The sequence below is a fragment of the Thermobia domestica genome, chromosome 16, assembly GCF_964235325.1.
Source record: "Thermobia domestica chromosome 16, izTheDome1.hap1.1, whole genome shotgun sequence".
Lineage (NCBI taxonomy): Eukaryota > Metazoa > Arthropoda > Insecta > Zygentoma > Lepismatidae > Thermobia > Thermobia domestica.
In genome coordinates this window covers 22,922,060-22,937,959 of record NC_137469.1, presented here as the reverse complement: position 1 = coordinate 22,937,959, position 15,900 = coordinate 22,922,060, and the positions used below count along the sequence as shown (strand labels likewise).

The 15,900-nt window shown below is 38.0% G+C and overlaps 1 protein-coding gene and 1 non-coding gene across 8 annotated transcripts in view; one reads left to right on the top strand and one right to left on the bottom strand.

Moving 5' to 3' along the window:
* dnc (phosphodiesterase dunce) overlaps nucleotides 1–15,900 on the bottom strand; it is an 872,058-nt gene that overhangs the window by 389,435 nt on the left and 466,723 nt on the right. The window lies entirely within an intron of this gene.
* Nucleotides 8,775–8,848, top strand: TRNAR-UCG (transfer RNA arginine (anticodon UCG)). The gene has a single exon. It is a non-coding gene; the product is annotated as a tRNA-Arg (tRNA).

The following is a 15,900-nucleotide window of genomic DNA, read 5'->3' as shown; positions in this document are numbered from 1 at the left end:
ATATGCATTTTTGGATTGCGTATGCGTGTCTTCCTTTACGCTGATGAGGACCACTACCCACAGTTTCTGGAATTCGAAATAGGGCCTCTTGAAATTTGGATCTTTCGCAATTTTGGACAGCCCTAGCTCTGAATCTATGCACTTTTCGCCATAGGTCCATATGAACTTTCTCTCTTATTTTGATGTGAGGAATCATCTTTTACAGTTTGTCGGTGTAGTTCGTTAACACCCTGTATACAGAGTTATCCAGAAAGAACAAGTTTCGACATGTTTGACCATAAAAAAAAAAAAAAAAGAAATGATACCATACGATACAGACCATAGGAAATGATATCATAAGATACCTGACCATTATCCTTAATAACATATAATATTTCTACAAGTTATCATAACAAATTCATTAAAAGCATATATTTCTATTCTGTTTCTGATTAGCTTCTGTCAGCCAATCACCTTCCAATATTTAAAAAGAAGTGAACTAAATTCAGTAAATCGCCTTTCCCCATGTGCTTTCTTGTTGTGCAGTGCTTAATGAGTTGACTGAGTTTAATGTCCCGTTCAGCAACGAGGCTATATGAGACGTGGATCTACTGATTAACGTGGAATCCGAACCACATAAGCTCCCGCCGGGAATCGAACCCGGGTCTCCCACGCCAAAGGCGCGTACGCTAACCGCTTAATATAATTTAGATTGTAGTTGACAGAGATTGCCAATATTGATTGAAATATATCTAATGCGAATTTCCATCTCACCTAAAATGGCTCACATTCTTATCTTAAGAGACATCAGTGACTAATAAATCGTTAGGCGAGATGGGATGGAATCTTATTTAGCCTGTTGCACGAGAGAGAGAGAGAAAGTGTTGCCAATTGTAAAAATAGCTTGTGCATTTGGACACTAAAAAGAAAGGTCAAAAACTATTTAGTGCAATGCCAAATTATGTTGTATTTCCTTCGTAAGGTTTTTAAAGTCAGAAATAGAAACAAGAATGGTTACAAGCTACCTGTAATGACAAATTTCACTATCAATCTCAAGAATATGCATTTCCAACTCTATGCTCTACGATGTCACAGTTTTTTCCTGCTCCCTATCTCAATAAATCATATGGAGCGGGCAAGGAACTGGCAGGAAATCTGACGTTGATAAGAAACACACTGGTGATGACCAAACAAGAATACTGTCAGAAAGAAATCGTACAGTTTAACGTCCCACGATTAAACCCTTTAAACTAAGGGAGAAGGATTATTGAAGCAAGTTAATGATAATGGAAGAATTGGTGGAATGAGAAAGTGGGGGGAAGAGGAGTACCCGGAGAAAACTCATGTTGTCCATTACAAACTTACTTGGCCGGGGATTGAATCACGGACCCCATGCACCAGAGGTAGGCACTCTACTACTGAGCTACCGTGCCCTCTAGAGCTGAGTATGGCCTCTAAGCGAGTACATACAATGGACATTCAAAACATTGCTTTTATCGGCACGTAGAGTCCGTGAAACGTGTAAATCTGCTGAAATCTCGAATTTGGTTTGTTTTTTCCATGACCATTAAAAGTTTCTTCGCTCTTATAATCTCTCGGAAGTAAAGAGTGAAAAATGTATAGTTTTGTTTTAAAATACTTTTGATATTGCGAAAACCCTAGGTTAATTTTTACCTACATTACTGAAATGCGAAGGCCCTAACTAAGCAGCTTATACATACATATGCTTTCGGCTAGCTGGGAGCTCAACCACCAGACCTCCGCGTTTGCTCGGCCTACTGCCACGTACCTCTTAAACCCACAATTCTACGGGGATTTCAAGTTTCTTTTCCTATTTCAACTGTCTAAAGGATAAGATACTTATCATAAGAAAACGCCCATTTAAATAACATGGGAATTTCTTCACGCCCCCTTTAGACTCCTTAAAAACTAAAAAATACTTACTTTTGGCAATTTTCCTGTTAGTTAGTCCCGGAAGGCTATAGTCACGCTAAATTTCATCATTCTAATTCTGCCGGAATTGCCTGAACATTTTGAGATCTGGACGATGTCCCATAATAAATAACATGGGAAAGAATTTTCAGTTCCCCTTTATTTACTTGGATAATGCTAATGAAAATATACAAGCATACCGAATTTGAAGTTTATATTCCAATTCCAAGCACCTAAAATATGAGATTATAAGAAAAAAAAAGCACCATTTAAATAGCATGGGGAATTTCTTTATCCTACCTTCAGACCTCCTTAAAACTTAAAAATATTCACTAGTGACAATTTTTCTGTAATTTAATCCCCGAAGAGCTACAGTCATGCGAAATTTCAACTTTCCACGTCAACCGGAAGTACACGTTATTTTATGTCAGTTCATAGTATACACAGTAGGAAGTCGAAAATCCAAACTAATTGGGACCACAGGTAGTTCGGATTTTCGAAAATTACCAAGAAAATGTCATTTAGGCTTAAATATACTGTACGGTATGCTCTTTTATCGATACAGTGGTTATCCAGTACGTACAGTAATTACAATACCGTTCGTAACGCTACTTACATTTAATGTTTCTGAAGAACCTGCTCGTACACTAAATTACACTGTTCTTATAACTCACACTTAAAACTTAACTTATATAGGCCTAAGGGAAAATAAAATATGTATGACAAACAATTACATATGAATGAGCTTTTATAAAAACACTGACTTCACACAACGCCGACGGACAATCCTATTGTTTGTTTATCGCTAGCGCTAAGACAAAATATAAAAAGCTTCTAGGGACCGCGTTCGGATTTCTGACGTTTCGGATTATCGACGTCCTACTGTATTATATATATATATATATATATATATATATATATATATATATATATATATATATATATATATATATATATATATATACCAATTTTAGATTTCGCTTGTTATTATTGTGGACATTTTTTCAGGGTTCCTGATGACTAACTTCGCGAACGGTTTATTTTATACAACATAATACACGCTAAAAATCAATAACTTTTACTGGATAAGAAAATGAGAGAGAGAGAGAGAGATAACCAAAGTCGAGAGAGAGAAGGAAACAAACAAAAGATACATATCCGATATTGCATTTTGGAAGCTCTTCCGTACTTTACCTCCTCCTCCTACACGTTAGATTATGAACTCCAGATCCTATAAACGAATTCAACGATTTGACTGTTCTATTTTTAGATTTCTGGTATCGAATAAAGTTCGTAAAGAAAAAGGATGTATACTTCCACTCTTCTTGATAATATTTTTTCTATAGAAAGAGATGGAAAAAAGTATGGGGTCTTTTCAATCTGTCTTTTCATCTTCAGACATATAACTAACGGATGGTGTAATGTAGCCCTATATATTGGTAATATCACTATATGTATATGTTTGTTTGGTCTTCAATTCTCGTAAACTATTGGGTTGATTTCAATTCAATCTACACCAACATTTTTTTTTCTACAAATAGCGACCATGAAAACAAGATGTGAAAAACTAGGATTTCGCTCCACATTCTGAAAATACGATAGACCTCCATGTTAATGAAGTGCAGTATTCAAACCGGAAGTATTAGGTCTTTCACGTCCGAGTTTTAGTAAAAGAATAAAATGGTGGGGTGAAATCTGTTTCTGGAATCTTGAATCTATTTCAGAAAACAGTTTCATGATACCAGGTCTAATTGGAAAGTTTTAAGACTGGGTTTGTAATTTCAAAATGGCAGTATTTACAGGCTATTACAATGGATTTCCTTCTAATTGTAAGTAGTCCCCTGTTGCCTGTACACTAGGGTGGGCCGAAAACGGCCGAAAAAATTTTTTTTTAGAAAATTAATATTGAGTACCGTGCAAAAGTTGTATAATGTTATATTATGTTTCCTCACCAAAATAGAGCCGGATAAAAAGATATTTAACCGGGCCCCGGGGGCCCGAAAGAACGCTAATTTTGAAAAAAAAAAAGTAGCCAGCAATGAAAATATTATTAAAATATATTTTTAGAAAGTTAAGTTTCAGTACCGTGCAAAAGTTCTATAATGTTATATTATGTTTCCTCACCAAAACAGAGCCGGATTAAAAGATATTTAACCGGGCCCCGGGGGCCTCAAAGAACGTTAATTTTGAAAAAAAAAATAGTTGCGAGTAGTGAAAATATTGAAATATTTTTTTAGAAAGTTAAGTTTGAGTACCATGCAAAAGTTGTATAATATTATGTTTCTTCACTAAAATAGAGCCGAATAAAAAGATATTTAACCGGGCCCCGGGGGCCCGAAAGAACGGTAATTTTGAAAAAAAGTAGCCAGCAATGAAAATATTTTTAAAGTATATTTTTAGAAAGTTAAGTTTCAGTACCGTGCAAAAGTTGTATAATGTTATATTATGTTTCCTCACCAAAACAGCCGGATTAAAAGATATTTAACCGGGCCCCGGGGGCCCTAAAGAACGTTAATTTTTTTAAAAAAAAGTTGTGAATAGTGAAAATATTATTGAAATATATTTTTTTAGAAAGTTAAGTTTGAGTATCGTGCAAACTTTATAATGTCATGTTTCCTCACCAAAACAGAGCCGGATAAAAGATATTTAACCGGGCACCGGGAGCCCAAAAGAACGTTAATGCTGAAAAAATATGGTTGTGAGTAGTGAAAATATTGAAATATTTGTTTTCAGGAAATTAAGTTTGAGTACCGTGCAAAAGTTGTATAATGCTATGTTTCTTCCCCAAAACAGAGGCAGAAAAAATTTTTCAGCAGGCCCTGCGGGTCCGAAAAGTGCTATTATTATTATTTTAAATATAAACACCATTATTTTAAGTATGTATAGAAAATTGGTTAAGATTCCTAATACTTTAACTTGACCCCAGGATTTTAAATGTTCTGATCTGATGTGCAGCTCTTCGCCTGATTGGTGTTTAGTAGATATAATAGTACGGACAAAATACATAAGGTAAGGTTGAAAAATTGACCAACAAACACCAAATCAGCGCAGAACTCACCACGTGGAGGTGGCTACACAGCGAGTTCCTCCCACCCACCCTCCTCTTACTTAAAGCTCCTTAGTTGAATCTTGGAACAAAATATTGAGATTTATGTTCGAAGTTTGGTAGATACAGTTTTGCTCGAATATAACCGTCTCGTGCAACACTCCCGCATACTTCTGAAGAAGATTCGGTTACTACCTTTACACACCTCTCCAAAGCCTGTGTGTGGAAGGGGAACGTGACAAACTGAAACCTCCTCTTTTCCACAATCATTTCGGTTGGTTCTTCTATTGATACGATAGCCGAAATTGGAGGTTTCGTTACTATTACTTCTGACCAATCGGTCAAATCGATATAATCCGCATATTCTTCAGTGCTTTGCCTATTGCAATTGTCAATTAGAACTATAGTTTGGTATTTTCGGCCATCAAAATAGAGACCCTTAAAATTAGTAGCTTTAAACTGTAGACGGTTTCTTTTTTCTTTTTCTTTTTTGCTAGTTTCGTACGGATTTTGTTTTTATCTACTACCTTGTCTTAGTTTTGTTCAGTAAATTCATATCTTCTAAAACAGCGGATATAATTTTAGCAGCCGACCTATTCGATATACCTGTTAAATCTTTTGCGGTACTCATTTGTTTAGGGCTCACTATTGTTTATTTAGGTTTACTTTAGATTTTATTCTCCAAATGATTGCTCCATGCGAACTCTTCATCGTCTGAATTCGGGGTGGAAGCGCTTAATGTATGTTCCAAGTACGGGATTGAGGCTAACGATTGTAACCCTCTTGTAATTGGTACCGTAGCATCATAATCGATCTGTGTGTCATACTTTCTTTTGAGCCTATGGGTTTCTGCTTCATCTACATTCAACTCGTCATTTGTCACTGATTTCTCTGATCTAATATGAGCTCCCAGTCCAAAAGCGGTATATAATTTGATTTACCACACTTACAGGTTAATCTATCGTAGCATTTGCAAGAGAAAATATCACATAACTTCTGAGCACCGTTCTTAAATTTCTTTAATTTGACTCTTAATAGGGGATATCTCATTTCTTAATGGGGTTAATGATCGTTTTGCATTTTGAGTTGTAATTCAAAATCATATGCTTAATTCGAAGTCAAGAGAATACAGGAAGAGAGGTTCGCAGCCATATTGTTTCTAGTTTATTTGAATTCAGCAATGTAAGCGCCGCCTTCGGAAAGCCAGTGTTACGGTATGTATTTTGCATCCAGATGCGAAAAAGTGATATTCTCTTAAAGTTTGAGAGTTCTGAGCTGGGCTCAACACAAAGGTTTTTCGTGTGTTAATATGGTAGTTATGAAAGTTAGTTAAGCTCTTAATAGTTATTTGCGTATATTGAAACCATGTATTTCATGTTTTATGTATTAATAGTATTGTCTGGTAAAATGTTATTATTACCTAAAACCATTTTATTTGATCAAAAAATTGGGAACTTTAGGGCCACGGGGGCCCGGTTAAATATTGTTTTAAAATCAACATATTTGACATGGCTTCATTTCGTACCAATGCACAACTTTTGATAACTACTCAATCCTGAATATCTGAAAAAAAATTTTTCGGCCCACTCTACTGTACACACCGATTCCAACGGTGTTTCCACTTCTGGAAGCATTCTTGAAAATTATCTTTCGTAAGGATATGAAGAACTCTCTCAGTATTTGCCTGAATGTCTTCAATTGAGTCAAATCTCTTCCCTAGGCCTTTGTTTCTTGGTCATACCCATAAACCCACGTTTCATTACCTGTTATTACCCTATTTAACAATTCTGGGTCCGTTTCGACCCGATTAAGCAGTTTTGGACACTTCCAGTCGGTGTTGTTTCTGCTCGTCTGACAACAATTTCGGAACGAACTTAGCAGACATTCAATGTATGTTCAAATCGTCAGTTAAGATTGACTGAACCACGTAGAAACTTAAGTCAGGTCGTCAACCATCTCTCTAACTGTATGTCTACGGTCCGAGCACACTAAATCGCGAACTTTCACAATATTTTCCTTAGTCTTTGACGTGGAAGGCCGGCCAGACCGGGAGAGTCATCTTCCACTGAGTCACGGTCATCTTAAAATCTGTGAAACCAGATAAACACGTTTGGCCGGCTAGGACATTTATCTCCAAAAGCTGTTTTTAAGAGTTCATAAGTCTTCGAAGCAGATTTCCCGGTTTGAAAACAAATTTGACAAACGCGTTGTTCCAGTTTTTCATCCAATTTGTGCAATTAATAATCCGAGACGACACACGCGTGCGCGCCCGCACTTAATATGTTGCTATGCTGTACTGAATAAAGATATCGCAGCGATTCTTGCAGCATGTATCAAGGTCACACCAAGCCACCGCTTTCGCGCTAATGGACAATTATATTGCTTCTCTTGAGCAGTGGCGCCACCTGTCTTTTAACTTGCCAATCACACCTCGTATCTATTAGCATTTTTGCTGTACAAGGATCTATTTTGAAACGGATATGGTAATATACATCTTCCGGTTTAAGTAGAAAAGGAAGAATAAAGAATTCTCTCAATAAATTAAAAAAAATCCACACATTATTATGGGTCATATTGGACTACTGAGTCGAATGGAGAAGAACAAAGAATTCTCTCAATAAATAAATAAAAATTCACACATTATTGTGGGTCATATTGGACTACTGAGTCGAATGGAGAAGAATAAAGAATTCTCTCAATAAATAAATCCACACATTATTATGGGTCATATTGGACTAACCTACTGAGTCGAATGGAGGGTATACTTTACTTTTGGTATACCAAAGGCCTAGACACACTAGATCTGACCAATTTTAGATGAGTGAGAGTCGAACAAGGTGTCAGTGTTGGCAGTCAAGTGTTCATCTAGCGTCGTGAAAACAATTAGGGTCCCATCCTCGTGGAAACGGATGCTTGACCGCGCTGTGGATCTGCTTGTCGCCCCTTTTATCCACGCGGTTGTGGTATCGGTTGCTCAACCGTTTCTTTTTTTTTCTTTTCTTTCTTTCTTTTTCTTTTTCTTTTTTTGAAACGATTAAATCAAACGAATCTTTGGCGTGATCCTACAGTAAATAGAAACCGCCCAACCGCCATGATGTCGGATTATCAGACCACAGTGGTTGAGAAACCGCTACCGTAACCGTGTGCATAAATAGACCCTCAAAGAATTACTTCAAAACCAGTGGCGTAAGCAGAAGTTTATTAAGGGAGACTCAAGCTCCCGCTCCCAAGTTCACATAGTTCCTGCTGTTTGTATATATATATATATATATATATATATATATATATATATATATATATATATATATATATATATATATATATATATATATATATGAACATGGTAAATGCATATTTTTGTATAATATCTTGCTCGAGAGGGGTTAAATCCCCCCCTCATTGCGTCTGTCATTAATTTGAAGGAAGTAACAGACTCCATTGAAGTGAAACAGTAACAGCTTTTTAACCTATCAGCTTTACAATAGAATTTGCTTCAGATTCTTACACTTTTCATTCTGACTCTGTTAGAGAAATTGCTCGAAGGCATCATTAGTTTCTACTATTCTCAGGGATGCATACATATTGTTATCAAAATCATGGAAATACACCACGGGACCACCGTTAAAACAGCTCTGATTCGTTGTGCGATTGAGGTCTAGTAAGTCTTGAATTGTGTCTGAGGCTTCTTTTCTGTTCATTGTTTTTCTTCGCCAATGTTGTTTTGTTATAAGTTCTGTAGACCATATGACCACGTGGACACTATTCTTCGCGACATTATCACACTAGCCAACTTAGGTACATCCTAATCTGCCCTGTGGCCCCGCGTAGCGTAGTCGCTAACGCTCTCGCCTTCGGTGCGAGCGGTCCCGGGTTCGATTCCCGGTGGGGGCACTCGGTCGAAAAAGTGTAAAACGCTTTTTCAGGCCAGCCACCCTGAATGAGGTTTTCCTGGGTTTTCCTCATTCACACCAGGCAAATGCCGGGGTGGTACCTAACTTATAGGTCCCAGGCCGCTTCCTTCCTTCCCCCATCCTTTCCTCCTTCCCTTTCCCCGGATTGTGTGCTCGCCGAGGGACGTCATCCCTCAAACGTGAAGGGCTAAATGGCCTTAGATGCTGAAAGCCCAGAAATCTAAATACTAAATCCTAATCTGCCCTGTTTAAAACTCAAGAAAGGTCCCACATTTTGCTCCACTACAGTATATCTGCTTTAATAAATGCCTCCGTTGAACTTTGGCCAATGTACAATATTACAATCGATCACTTAGGTCATCAGTGACAACGGCCAGGCGCTGCACACGCACTGTTAGTGTTACCAACTCGCATATTTTACGTGGTACAGGTGTTTCCATTATTTTGATAAGGATCTGTACAATAAATTAAATAGTGCACCTTAAACCGAAGATAGGACTGACTTCACAAGAATAAAGATCAATGGCATCACTTCAGATTTTGCTTTGGGGGAGGCAGAATTGAATATAAGTAGCAATTTCTTATTTTTCATTAGATATTATGGTATTGATTAAAATATATATAAATCTGAATTTGGGCGAAGATTCAAATGACAACCCTGACAAACGACAATATTTCTCTATGAATCCCCCCCCTGCCTCATCTCTTCCCCACATTAAAGGATGTGTGTACCTCTCATATAACTGCTTTTGACAGGAAGTGCGGTGAAACGAACTTCAAATAACTGACAAACTATATTTCCCAACGAGAGAGAGCTCAGGGTTAGAACCGCCTACAGCTCATTGCGTAATGAACTCTCTCTCTCTCTCTCATATGCCAGGTGCACGAAACCACAACTGAGGTTTAGAACATGTCGAAAATAACAAAATTTCATTTCACACAAAAGGTTTTATCACTTTTGGTCTTACGCACGTTACTTAAATAATAAAAAAATAACTTTATATGTGTCTGTATTGACACTTGTAAATCATATTCTTCTAAAAAATAATGCAGAGCCAGATATTGTTGCACTCATTGCATCTTCGAGTACGAAGGATGATCAAAAACTAAGGTTACAAGGCCTATATATCTGGAGTTTCATCTGTTATAAAGAAATGGGGAATGCGCGATAATTTTAAAACATGGAGTTAGTTACAGCCACCCGCCACCTAAGGCGCTAGTTGTAGGTAAACACAAATGGTGACTCGTTTGGAAAACTGATCCCGCTAAGAAGTCTGCTCAATTATTCGATTTCTGTGGGCGAAATATGTAACCACGGCTAAAATTCACCGGCAGCTGGTGGATATTTACGGAGAGACTGTAATGTCTCGTCAGCATGTAGCAGAATGATGTTGAAAGTTAAGGTTGGTAGAGAAAACGTCATCGACGAGGAGCTGTGAGGCTGACCTAGCACGGCATCAACAGATTTGAGCACATCTCGCGTGGAGGAGCTGATTCAGGACAATTGGAGGATCACATTACGGTAGAGACCTGCACGGGCCGGGCTTGGGCGGGCCGACTCTTATTTCTTTGGGCCGCGCCGGGATGGGTGGGCCGACACTGATTTCTCTTCAGGTCGGGCCAGGCTGGGGCCGATTAATTGCAATTCTTTAACAATTATTGACTTTCGTTAAACGATAATTGGAATAAAGCCAAACGTTGAAGAAGTGTGCCCGTGAAAAATGTTACAAAGAATGCAATAGCTATTTACAGTTTGTGTTGCTTAGCATCTCCACTTTCACTATAGAGGATTGCAGACATTGCGCGGTAAATTGACGTGACCTTGACCTTCACTGAACCCAAAATATGACAAGAAGGGGTGTGAAAATTTTGCTTGTTGCTAAACAATATTGCCATCTTCACTTTATGCTAAAAATCAATTAAGTTAAATTTTTATTACAGGAAATGAAGTTTTGTTCTCTCGATGACAGGTAAAATTCTAGGAGGCAATGGTACCATTCGGAAGGCAAGTTTCAGGGTTGTGAATCAGAGTTTAGAAAATGTTTCTGAGGGTTAGGTCAAGTTTAATATTAAATTTTGAGAAAGATTGGGGCTCGAGCTATTTTAAAAAAAAAAAAAAATAATCGGGCCGGCGTCGGGCCAAAAATTTTAAAATTTATCGGGCTTGGGCCAAGAATTTTAAAAAACTTATCGAGCCGAGCCGGGCTCGGGCCGAAAATCTGCAAAACTTTACGGGCCCGGGCTGGGCCGGGCTTAGGTACATTCTGGCTGGATTGGGCTCGAGCCGAAAAATTCGGCCCGTGCAGGTCTCTACATTACGGCACCTGTTCCTGCACTTGAAGGAGCATCTAGGAGGGTGTGGTTTCCCTTCAGACGAGAAAGTGAAATACTTCGTGACAACGTGGCTAAACACGCAAGGACGGTTTTTACCAGGAGGGAATTTTCAAACTCATCCCACGATGCGACAAGTGCCTCAACCGACAGGAAGACTATGCCGAAAAATAAGCTAATGTATGTACTATCTGATGGCTGTATTGGTTGTATGAAATAATATACAGCTACACGTTTCATTGCAGGTTTTCTAGCCTTACCTTCCGATCATCCCTCGTATTACACTCGCGCGTATCTTCAGGAATTTTACAACATCTGGATTTTTCTTTATTCTTGGTTCCATGTCAATACGATGCAGCATTAGAAATATGAAGATTTTTCTTCAGTATTCTCAATGATATTTCAGAATAATCAATAATCGAATAACAGTAATAAATAGTTGTTTTATTTACTTACGATGACAAGTTATACGTGCTCACCTAAGACAGATCTTTTATTTATTTACGATGTTAAGTTATATTCATGTTAGGTAATTTAAAAAAAAAAACTGTTTTATTCACTTATAACAGTATTTCCAGAGAGGAGCATTAGCGAGCAAAGGACTTAGAATTAGTAAAACCAAGACAGAATATTAACATTGTCTTTTCAGGAAAAATGTAATCGAGAATAGAAGAATACGACTGGACGAAGAACAGGTGGTAATGACAAGGAAATTCAAGTACTTGGGATGTAAACAGCAGAGTTAGCAGTGGTCCGACGAAATGGAGAGTAGCAGCAAATATCTTGTGTGACCGACGCGACCTAGGTGGCTACTCGGTAATTTTACTTTTGTCAGAGTTATAAATCATACTGTGAGCTAGTCAGGGTTTCCAGGTCTCTTTTTGCCAAGTCCAGGTCTATAATAGCAGAGTTCCAATACTCTGCACAAAGCATCTTCCAAGCAGCTGTTTCTTGCTAAAAATCTCCTGCCTGGTAACACGTCTTTCCTTTTCTTTTTCCTTCCTTTAGACATCTTTTAAACAGCAGGCGGTCTATTGTACCGAAACGCACCAAATACGCTCCAGCTGACGTTTTCTCCGAGTTTTTTATTGCTGTCGCATTTGCAGCGCACTGTGATTAGCCATCCACATTTAAATACATGGTCAGCGTATTCCAAGCGTACGCATGAGCAATAAAAAAACGCTTTGCGAACGCTTCAAATAGCCATCTACTAAAGGAAAAGTATACAAAATAGTAGTGAGACCTACCATATTATACGGAGCGGAATGTTGGACAACAAAGAAAGGGAGAGAAACAGAAGTTGCACGTTGCGTAGATGAAGATGCTGCGGTGGAGTGACGTGGAAGGACAAAATTAAGAATGAAGTGATCCGGAGAACAGTAAAAGGTGAGACCAGTAGTAGAAAAACTGCAAGAAGGTAGACTGAGATGGTTTGGGCGTGCAAGAAGACGACCTTTGTAATACGTAGCTCACCGAGTGGATGCTATGGAAGGGAATGGAAAACGAACCCGAGGCCGGACAAAGAAGCGGGGAGATTGTGTTAAGAGTCCGTATCACTGCGAAATTAAAAATACCGCTAATTTTACAATAATTATGTGATATCTTCAAATAGATAAAAGATAATCGAAAAGTGGATCAAGACCTCCCTAGACGATGTTATTTTGCATGAGGTACCATTATCACGAGTCACCTAATAGCTTTCCGTATGCACTTATTTAGAAACGCGAAAATAAATGCCGATTTTCTAAATGGCTGGAAATTGAAAGCAGATAAATGAATCTTGATAACGGTATCTCACGCAAAATAATATTGTCTAGGGAGGTCTTGTTCCACTTTTCGATTATCTTTTATCTATTTGAAGATATCACATAATTACTGTTAAATTTCCGGTATTTTAATTTCGCAGTGATGAGGCCTCTTAAGAATGATATGGTGCAGTGAGGTCAGAGCGGATATGACACAAGATACAAACAGGTGGAGGGCAGCGAACCGAAAAGCCGACTCAGCTGGTAGACAAAAATGTCTTAGAAAAAGAAAACAAGTTACACTCGCGTAAGACAGATCTTTATTGATTTACGGTGCTTAGTAGGGTTGCCATATTTCAAGAATCAAAATCTGGGACGCTATTAACTTACGAGAATCTTTGCAATACTTAAATTGAAAAGAATTGTTATATACTAATTATTTTAGTATACCTCTTCCTCCCTAATTAAGCAAAGGTTAGCAGATGGTTTACCCTTCTTCCCCCCTGGTAAGCAGAGATTGAGAATTTAGAATTTATATTTCTGGGCTTTTGGCATCTATGGCCATTTAGCCCGTCGTGTTTGAGGGATGACGTCCCTCGGCGAGCACACTATCCAGGGAAAGGGAAGGAAGAAAGGATTGGGGAAGGAAGGAAGAGGCCTCGGACCTATAAGTTAGGTACCACCCCGGCATTTGCCTGGTGTGAATAAGGAAAACTCAGGAAAACCTCATTCAGGGTGGCTGGCCTGAAAAAGCGTTTTACACTTTTTTGACCGAGTGCCTCCACCGGGAATCGAACCTGGAACAGCTCTCACCGAAGGTGAGAGCGTTAGCGACTACGCTACGCAGGGCCACAAGCAGAGATTGAAACAGAGTGCTTAAGATAACAATAAGATTGAGCAGTAAAACCTTTTGTCTGTGACCCAATGAAACGAATGCTTCGTTCACTGTCAAAGTAGTTAAATCGAGAAGTTAATTAAATCCATGTTTTATGCATTCAAGTTTTTTTTTTTTTCAACTTTTGAATTGCCATACTCAGAAGTTGAACAGAATAATTATATACTTAATTCTGAAAAAACTGCATTATTTCCTTCCTTTCTTCCTCGCTGAAATCCGGGATATTTAAGAGTCCCGAGAAATATTTTTGGAACGCCGGGACGCAGATCTCTATTCCGTGACGGTCCCGGCTTTTCCGGGACGAATGGCAACCCTAGCCGCTAAGTTACATTCGTATAAGGTAATAAAAAGTGTTTTATTTACTTACGATGACAAGTTATATTAGTTTCAGATAGTTGCTTATTCATTTACGGTGTTTAGTTACATTCGTGTACGATAGTAAATAGTTGTTTCACTCACTTGCAATGAACACTCTGTTAAGCTGGTAGTATAGCAGGATGTGTCAAACTACTTCCTCGTACAAAATTTCAGCATTTTTTAATCAATTAGTGTAGGAGTTACAAAAGCGCGTCAAGTTAAATGGTCTATTCTAATATACGTATGTAAGACAGACATTGTAGGTGGATAGAGAGTATATATACACAATTATATTTTAATTGACAAATTTACTTAGACAATATTCTGGGTTTGGATTTGCTCAGAACGTCGAATGTTGACAATTTCTTCCCTTATACAAACTATTCCAATCTGTCTCTTTAATTATGCCCATAGGGAATAATTGGCTCTTTACTGTACAAACAGAAGGAACAGATTATTATCTTTACCGAACAAAATGGGGAGGAAAAAATGGCACAACTGAATTGTGTTACAACCACTATAAATACTGGAGAAGCTTAATTACTGGGGAGTGAGATGTAATTATACGATACGGTTTTGGTTTCTTTATAAAATTTGTCTGTAGGAACGGAGGTACCGTACAAATACAACGAAATTTATATCAGAATGGTTGGCTTAGGAACTGAACTAACGATATTCGGATCTGTAAAGGATTACTTGTATACGATTATCGATTCCAACTTTATCACCATCTAGGGATCGAATTGGAAATAAACCATATCGGTATGCTAAAACGAAAAAAAAAATGCAATTAGCATCAGTGGCGGATCTAGAGGAAAGGCACATGGGTCAAGTTTACGGTAGAATGGTTTTTCTCTTTAGAAGTGGAATTTTCGAAAACGCTTTAAACACGATTCAACATTTTTTAAATGAAGATTTTGATGTACGGTATTTCAACTTCTTGATTTGGAGGGCACGCGAGTTTTCTATATTTTTTTGCATTAAAATTTTGAATTACCGATTCCTCCTTTAGCATACGAATTTTTAAAACTGTAAATATCCAACGATTTATTTCCTGCAGTTTCCAAAAAATATGTCAAGCGAGTGATATGGGTTTGTATAGGAGACAAACATAGAAACAGACATATAATTTTATTTAGGTATCTATCTCTATATAATGATATTGTTATTTTTCCCCATACTATTGCTAAAACTCCATAACCGGTTTTCTCATACCGCACAGCGAATTTTGTACGTTCTTCTCCATACCTACGTTTGGAAGACTGTCGTCTTTCATCGCTTTTGGTTGAGTTCTGAGAGTTCTTTATTTTCGCTGCGTCCTTACTGTAACAATAATAATCCACGCTTCACATTCATACAATGCAACACTTCATTCATACCAGAGATGGACATCCTCACTCATTTTTGTACTCAAGAGGACCGCCCTCACCCTCACTCATCCTCATTTGGTACATGAGTATTAGGGTAAGTGTGGGTGATAGGATCAACATATTTGAGTGTGAGCCAGTTGATTTAGGATGAGTGTAAGTGAGGGTGAGGACATCAACAATATTTGAGTGTGAGGGCGAGTGAGTGTAAGTAAGTTGATTTAGGATGAGTGTGAGTAAGGATTAGGAAAAATGCCCATCTCTGCTTCATACATTATTTTCCCATTCTTTGCATTAGTTGTTTGTCGATATTTTCTTTTAGAAGCTTTTGGTTTTC